We start from the raw sequence: 7,066 nt of genomic DNA on the forward strand, positions 1-7,066 counted from the left end.
TCCAAGACACCTTTGCCTTGGGAGAAGGCAAGCACAGGGATTCAGGGCCCTGCAGCAGGCTCTTCCCCCAGGAACCGAGCTGGTGTCCACGAAGACATCCTCCCAGGCAAGAGGTCTCCAAAGCCGATCTACCTCCCCTCTGTGTGCAGCGGCAAGGGCCCTGCCAGCTCCCAGCCCCACCACTGTGCCGCTCCTTCCCTCTCTTCGGCTTCATCCCCGCCTCCAGCAGAAAGCAGACACACTGTTGCAGCGATCCTAGCATGGAGCCCCACAGGATCAGCGATGGAATCCTCTCCTCCCTGGCACATTCCCAGGGCTGTGTACAGCCCCAGGGACACTGTGGCAGCTTCCCTGTTCTGTAAGCCAGAGCTTGTCCCATTTTCTTTGATGTGTGTGTCCCCCAAATAACTGCATGGGAGAGCACACCAGCAAAATGCTGGCCCAGCCCCTCTGGTGGAGCGCCCTCAGCACCCCGGAGCCCACAGGAGGAGTTGGGTGCTGGGGCAGGAGATGCAGCCAGAGATCTGGGACCACCCTGTGTGCCTTGTCAGGCAGGGATGGCCTGGGGTCACTTGCCACTGGTGCCTTGTTGGGCCCAGAAGGCTGAGGATCAGTGCTCTAGAGTGGGGAGGATTTGGGAAGTTTTGGTGGTTATTTTGAAGTTGGTGGTTTGTTGGTTTTCTAAGGAAATTATGGTAGCTTTTGTTGCTATACTGTACTGAGTGCGTGCTGAATATATACATTTTTTCACACAGCTGACTGGGGTGTGTGTGGTTGCCTGTTTCCATGTAGGGTGTAGCAGAGGAGGAGGTGGAGGAGGAGGAAGGCAGTGTGTGGCTTCCTGCCTGGCTTTTGAGCTGTGCAGGGAGGAGTGGGGGTGCCCAGGCTGAGCTATCCTCCATCAGCTGCATGCAGCAGCATCCCGGGATGAAGGATGCCTGGAGACAGCGAGAGTTGTTAGGTCCTCAATGGCGGTTTCCTGCTAAGAATGGGATCCAAAGAGCCCCTTGGACCTCTGAAGTGGGATGACACAGTCCTACAAAAGATATTGCCTTTAGCCCTCTGCCTCTGAGGCTCGAGTTGAGGTTGGTTTTGCTGTAAGAACAGGAACAAGAAAATTTTTCTAAGTCTCTTTTTTTGACACCCGTGTGCATTTTAAAATCTGTTGATGAACACTTAAGCTGGACATTAAGTGTTAAAAAAATTGTTGGGGGGTGGAATGGGGGAACCGGGTACCGCTTAGTTTTTGTTTAATTTTTGGCAACCTACGAAAACTGCCATGAAATTTCAGGGTGAGGAAGAATCTGGAGCACATAGATCTGCCCCAGCTCCATTTCTCTCTCTCAGCTTTCTCTGCCTTTATTTCCTGAGTCCTTTCTAGTTTGGAGCAGTTGGTTCTGTCCATGAGCCCATGCCTTCCTGATGTGGGAGCTAGAGCCTGAAAAGCCAAGCATGAATCCCTTCTCATCCCCAGCATCTGGAATTCCTGCTGCAGGGGTGCTTGGAATAGCATCCTGAGCTGGAAGCTGTGCTGCTGGTGGGGTGGAGGTCTAGGATTAACTCCTGGATGGTCAGAAATGTTAGGAAGTCCTAAAAAATAAAGATTGAGGTTAGGATTGATGGGCAGGTGCGAGGGCAGAGCAGTGCTGAGGGTGCAGCTGGGCACTCGGGGCTCCTTTGAAGTGATGAGACCCTGCTCAGGGTGGGAGCAGGGTAGCACAGGGCATTAATGTTGGGATGGTGGGGAGTGATAGGTGCTGGAGGAAATTCTCTAAGTGCTGGAGAGGCTGGGAAGGAGGTCCCATAGCCATGCAGGAGTTGTTAAACTTGGCTCTCACCCAGTCCAGCCTGGAAGACCTTGTTTAAGAGAGTTTTCTTTTTTCCTTTCTTCTGGATTACTTTGTAGTTTTTCATTCTCCTTTTTTTTTTTTTTTTTTTGAGAAAATAAATCTGTACAGTCTAGGAGAAATGTTGTCTGAGAAGAGTTTTGTGAGCTGTCGGCAGTGATCAGGATTACAGGGAAACACATATATGGTTACATGGTATCATCTATCACCATTAGATAATGTGAAGAATTGCTTAACAGGACCCTGTCAAATATATATATATATTTATATATATATATATATACACACACACACACACATATATATATGCTTTTTTTTACTCTCTGTGGTTTGTAAGTTCCTTTTAGAAACTTGGAAATAAAATTTCCTTACCCACTTATTTTCTTCCTTTTATTTTTTTCCCCTTCCTTTTATTTGGGAAAAGCAAAACTTGTCTTTCCCTGTGTCCCCAACAAGTAATGACTGTAAAGCTGAAATGACACTTTCCTGCCTGCAGCAGAGGAGGTTCCAAGGTGCCCAGGTGAGGGGGATGTATTGATTCCTTGTGTTTTTTGGTTGCATGTCCCATGGATATGGTGTCTCTGTTCCACTGGTTGTTTTGAAGTGTTGGCTGGAGTGCTCCCACACATCAGGCTTCCCTTGCTTGCACTGGTCTCTGGGTGCTGTTTCCTCACCTCCCTCTTCTTTGGGGCTTCCCTGTCCTGGGGCTGTGCACACCCACCACTCCTTTCCCTGGGGTGAGAACCAGCACTTCCCCGTTTGCCCACTGTGATTTCATAATCACAGAATCACTTAATCGTGAATTTTTTTGGTTGGGAAAGTCCTCTAAGCTCATTGAGTTCAACTGTTCCCCCAGCGCTGTCAAGCCTACCACTAACCCATGCTCCTACTTGCCTCATCCACACAGCTTTTAAATTTCAATGAGGTTTTTTTGGGGTTTACTGGGCCCATTTGATTTTGTCTTTGATTGGGTGAAGAGCACAGGGCAGGCACCTGGAGCAGAAACTCTCACGATGCTTTGAAGGAAGAAATTATTTTTCTGTTCTGGTTTTCACCCAAGAGGTGAGAGGATCCCAGGGGGAGTGCTGCTCTGTTTAATTGTAAACAGCAGTAGAAATAATGCGGAGGGACACTGCACTGCAGCAGGGAAAAGGAAACTGGACTCATCTTCCTTCTGGAGTTAAACCCTCTCAGGGTGATCTGACCTGAATTCAGGTATGCGTCTTCTCTTCAAACGAATCTCAGGCAAAGCTTGTACTACTGGTGTGAAACAGTGAAGATCAGAATGTGGTTTATTTATTTATATTTTAATGCAAAAGAAATGTGGCCTTTGGGGAAAAGCACAGCTTCTAGTAACCAGAGGCTCTTTCTCACAGGCCTGAAGAATGTCTGCCTTTTATCAACTCTTCGAAATTTGAACTGAGCATGCTCATTTTAAAAGACGCTTTAGAAAATTCCAAGAGGTCTGGTTCAGAATGGATTCATCTGGAGAAGGATACAAAATAGCCTCATTATTTCAATCCCCTTTCATTTCCCTGCTGAATACCAAGGTATCGGATAGAGGGAAGGCAGCACCTCCAAAGCAGGCAACTAGCACATTCTAAATTAGTCTCTGGCAGGTGAGCTGCCTGTTAGCTCACAGATCAGCCCTGGATCATGGGCTAGTGTAGGGGTGTGGAAGGGAAATGTCCCTTTTATTTTCAGAAGAAGTTTATAGCATATGCAAGGGCAGCACACCACACCCAGACCCCAGGCTGGGCTTCATCTGATAAATCTGAGTCAGCCCAGGGTGTTGGCACAGCCTGAGACTCCCGTTGTGTCAGTTCTGGTGCACTCACTGGGTGTTGGCAGACCTAAATTGGGTCAGGTGAACAGTGACCTGAAGTTCCCTGTTTTGCATAAAAAGAGGAGACTAGGGCAGCTTGGTGAGCTGCAGTGTCTACATAGCACCTGATGACATGTGCACAGAATCCTGCCCTCAAAGGCTAAATCCCTCCATTTGATAGGTAAAAACAGGCCTAAGCTGTTTATGCCTTACTCATCATTTGCACGGAATACTTGTAGCCATGCACTGAGACGGCCCCAATATCCACAGTGTGTGGGAAGCACTCTAGTATATTTGGGAGTCCTACAGCACAGGCAGTGCAGAATCCATGCTCAGCTCTACTTAAGGTATGTGGTGGGTTTGTCTACAAGCTGTAGCTAGCAGAGTGTAGAGAGGGTGAGGAGCCTGCTCAGCTGAGCTGCTCTCTGCCACTCAGATCCAGCACAGTGGTGCTTGTGAAGGTCACAGTTCCGTCTTACATGTTCAGGAACATGAATGTGCTGAGGGGTTGCAGCACAACAGAGGCCAGGGTTTTGCAGAGCCACGGATGTGTCTGGGCTGTGACCAGTGGCCACTGCCTTTTTGAATCAAATTGCTCTTGGCAGCTGTTTTCATTTCACTCTGTGGTAAAAACCGCTGCTCTAAAAACAACCAGTTTGTGCAAAACTAGTCACCACAAGACCTTTCTTTCCTTATTCCCAGAAGCCAGACACAAGCCTGACTCAGAAGGTATTAATCTGTGTGGGATAAAGTAGGAATCCAATGTTCTGTGAATGCACTGTCTGCTTAGTAAGTGATTTTTTTCAGGAATAATCAAATATGCTGGGTGCTCCTCACTTGGGATGATTACCAGTTCATGCTTAATTGTTACCTTCTAATTCACTCAGTACTCAGTTTGTAAGGTCCAATGTGAACACCAGTGAGCACAGTTCCACATATGGATCAGGTTTCCAGTGATGGACAATAACCAGTATGGACTTAACCAGCAGCATAGGGGATAATAAGTCCCTTAAAATTTACAAAATGATACCATCTCGTCACAGAATGAAAAGAATTATAATGTATTAAGCAAAATGCTTCAAGTTAATGTAATTGAGAAAATGTGCAAATCAGGCAAGAATTCAGAAAATTCATGTACAAATCTGTGCCTTAAAATAAGCTTAAAAGAATTTATACAGCAAATTTGTACTGAATAATTATTTGGCTGAGATGCAAATGGTTCAGGCTTTTTACTGTACAGTGCAGTGAAACATTCAGGCTCTTTCCTAGCTTCACTTCCAAACAACAGCTGTATTTTCTAGTTGCCTTCTGTGGATTCAGCTCTATGTGCCAGCATTGAAGTCAAGATCTGAGCAATTGTTTTCTTTCTGCCTACACTCTCACTCATAAAACAAAGGAAAATTCCCACTTTGTTGAGGCCATGATAGTTATTAGAGAATGTAAAATACAAGAACTTTCTTGAAAGTTCATCACACTCCAGCTGAGAGAAAGCACTCTATGTGTTGTTCACAGATGTCAAACTGTGCTCTGGTCCCTTTGGCTGGAAGCTGTGGACAAGATCACATCACTTTATAAGCTCAAACTCTAATCAGAAGAAACCTCAGAAGCAAAGTATGTCAGTGTTAGAGGTGACTCCAGACGCACATCAGGGGACTACAGGAATCTCCACAGCTTGTGATTTTAAAAGTTAAAGGAGTTTAGTTATAAACACAACTTACTAGCCAACTGTTTCCAATTAGGTGAGGCAGTTTTGGGACATAATGAACAGAAATGCCATTGACTTCACTACTGGTTACCTTGACCTGTGGTCTTTGAAAGTAATTAGCTGTCAGTGTTTGGACTTTAAAAGACAACAGTAGAAGTTAAAAAAAGGACTGTGACATAAACACGCTTGTTTTGGTTTTAGTTAAAGTAGGAGAAAAGTAGGAGTATAAAAAAACAGTGAAAAGGGTACTTAATATAAAGGCTTCTTGGTGGAATTCCAAGGTCATGAGAGTTTTATATGTTTTTCTCAGAGTCAGGATCTGTAAACGAAGAATGAAGGGTGGTTTAGAATTCTTTTCTTCATCAACAAGAAAAAAAACTAAGTGAAGTTAACAAGATGAAAAGTCATTGCTTTCTCTTAAGTTTGGAGATAGAGAACAATCACTGAGTAATTATTTTGATTGCCATTATCTGCACAGTTATCTTGCTGTTCTACTCTCTAAGGCACCTGCACAACCCCTTCCAAACTTGGTTCTGCTGCCCATCTGAGGGTACAACAGCTTCCTCAGCATTCAAAAGCTGTTTATCAAAGGCTATGATGTAGCCTTCATTTATACAGTTTGACTTACTGTGAGGAAGTACAAAGTGTAAATAAGGTTTTCTCACTACACATAAACTTCTAAGAACTGCAATGCCTCGGTGTCTTTTTGCTTAAAATGGGAATTTTGTAATCCTTACAGTAGTGTTGATAAGTTTTAATATGTGGAAAACCTTTTCAAGCCACTGGTTGCAAATCATGCAAAATCATGCAGAGTCCTGCTTGCTTAGATTATCTATTATTTACAATACAGCTGGAGAAGCAGTTTTCTTTTTGATGGGTTTGTCAAATCTATAGCATTGTTAACTCCCCAATATTATATAAGAAGTAAATTTGGTCCATTCAGTAACCACCAGACGTAGTTCTTTTGGCATAGTGGCTAGATGGGGGACAGTGTTATTTTAAAAAAGCAGGAAGGTCTATTTAGAAGAGACATGATCATTAATTGTTAAAATTTGATTCAAAACACGATTTTATATTCTAAGGAATGTGTCAGCATCAGCAAGTCACTTTTTGTCTCTCTGTGTTTGAGAATGTTTTGCGCCATGCTCTGATGGAAGGCAATGTGCTGGAAGTGGAAAGGGCAAGTCCTGCTGTAGGAATTCCTCACTGCTGGAGCTAATGGGATAGAGCCTGTGAAAGTCGCAGCTGTAATCAGTCAGGCAGTTACCAGGTGTCACTGCAGCCCCAGCCAACTGCACCGAAGAGTTATCCTTTGGCCAAAACCCATGGAAGGGGAAGTGCATCCATGAAAGGAAAGGGACTCACTCCAGCTGTTTGAACTTTCCTGAGAAGTGAGTTGTGTTACAGACACAGGAGCTGAAGCCTTGCTCCACTTGTTTGGCATTTCACATTGTTGCCAGTCATTCTAAGCCTTTTAAATCGTATTTATATGTGGTGTTTTCCTGCAACTGGCACGTTTGAAAGAGAAACATCACTTTAGCAGCAGCATCACAATCTGCAACTTCATCATCAGCTCCTCAGAAAATGGATCTACAAGATAACAAAATACCTGTCAGTCACTGGGAAAATGCCTATTTAAAATATGCATTCTCATTTTTCTCTTCACTACATGGACAATAGATTGTAATA

This window comes from Melospiza georgiana, chromosome 28 (assembly GCF_028018845.1).
Source record: "Melospiza georgiana isolate bMelGeo1 chromosome 28, bMelGeo1.pri, whole genome shotgun sequence".
Lineage (NCBI taxonomy): Eukaryota > Metazoa > Chordata > Aves > Passeriformes > Passerellidae > Melospiza > Melospiza georgiana.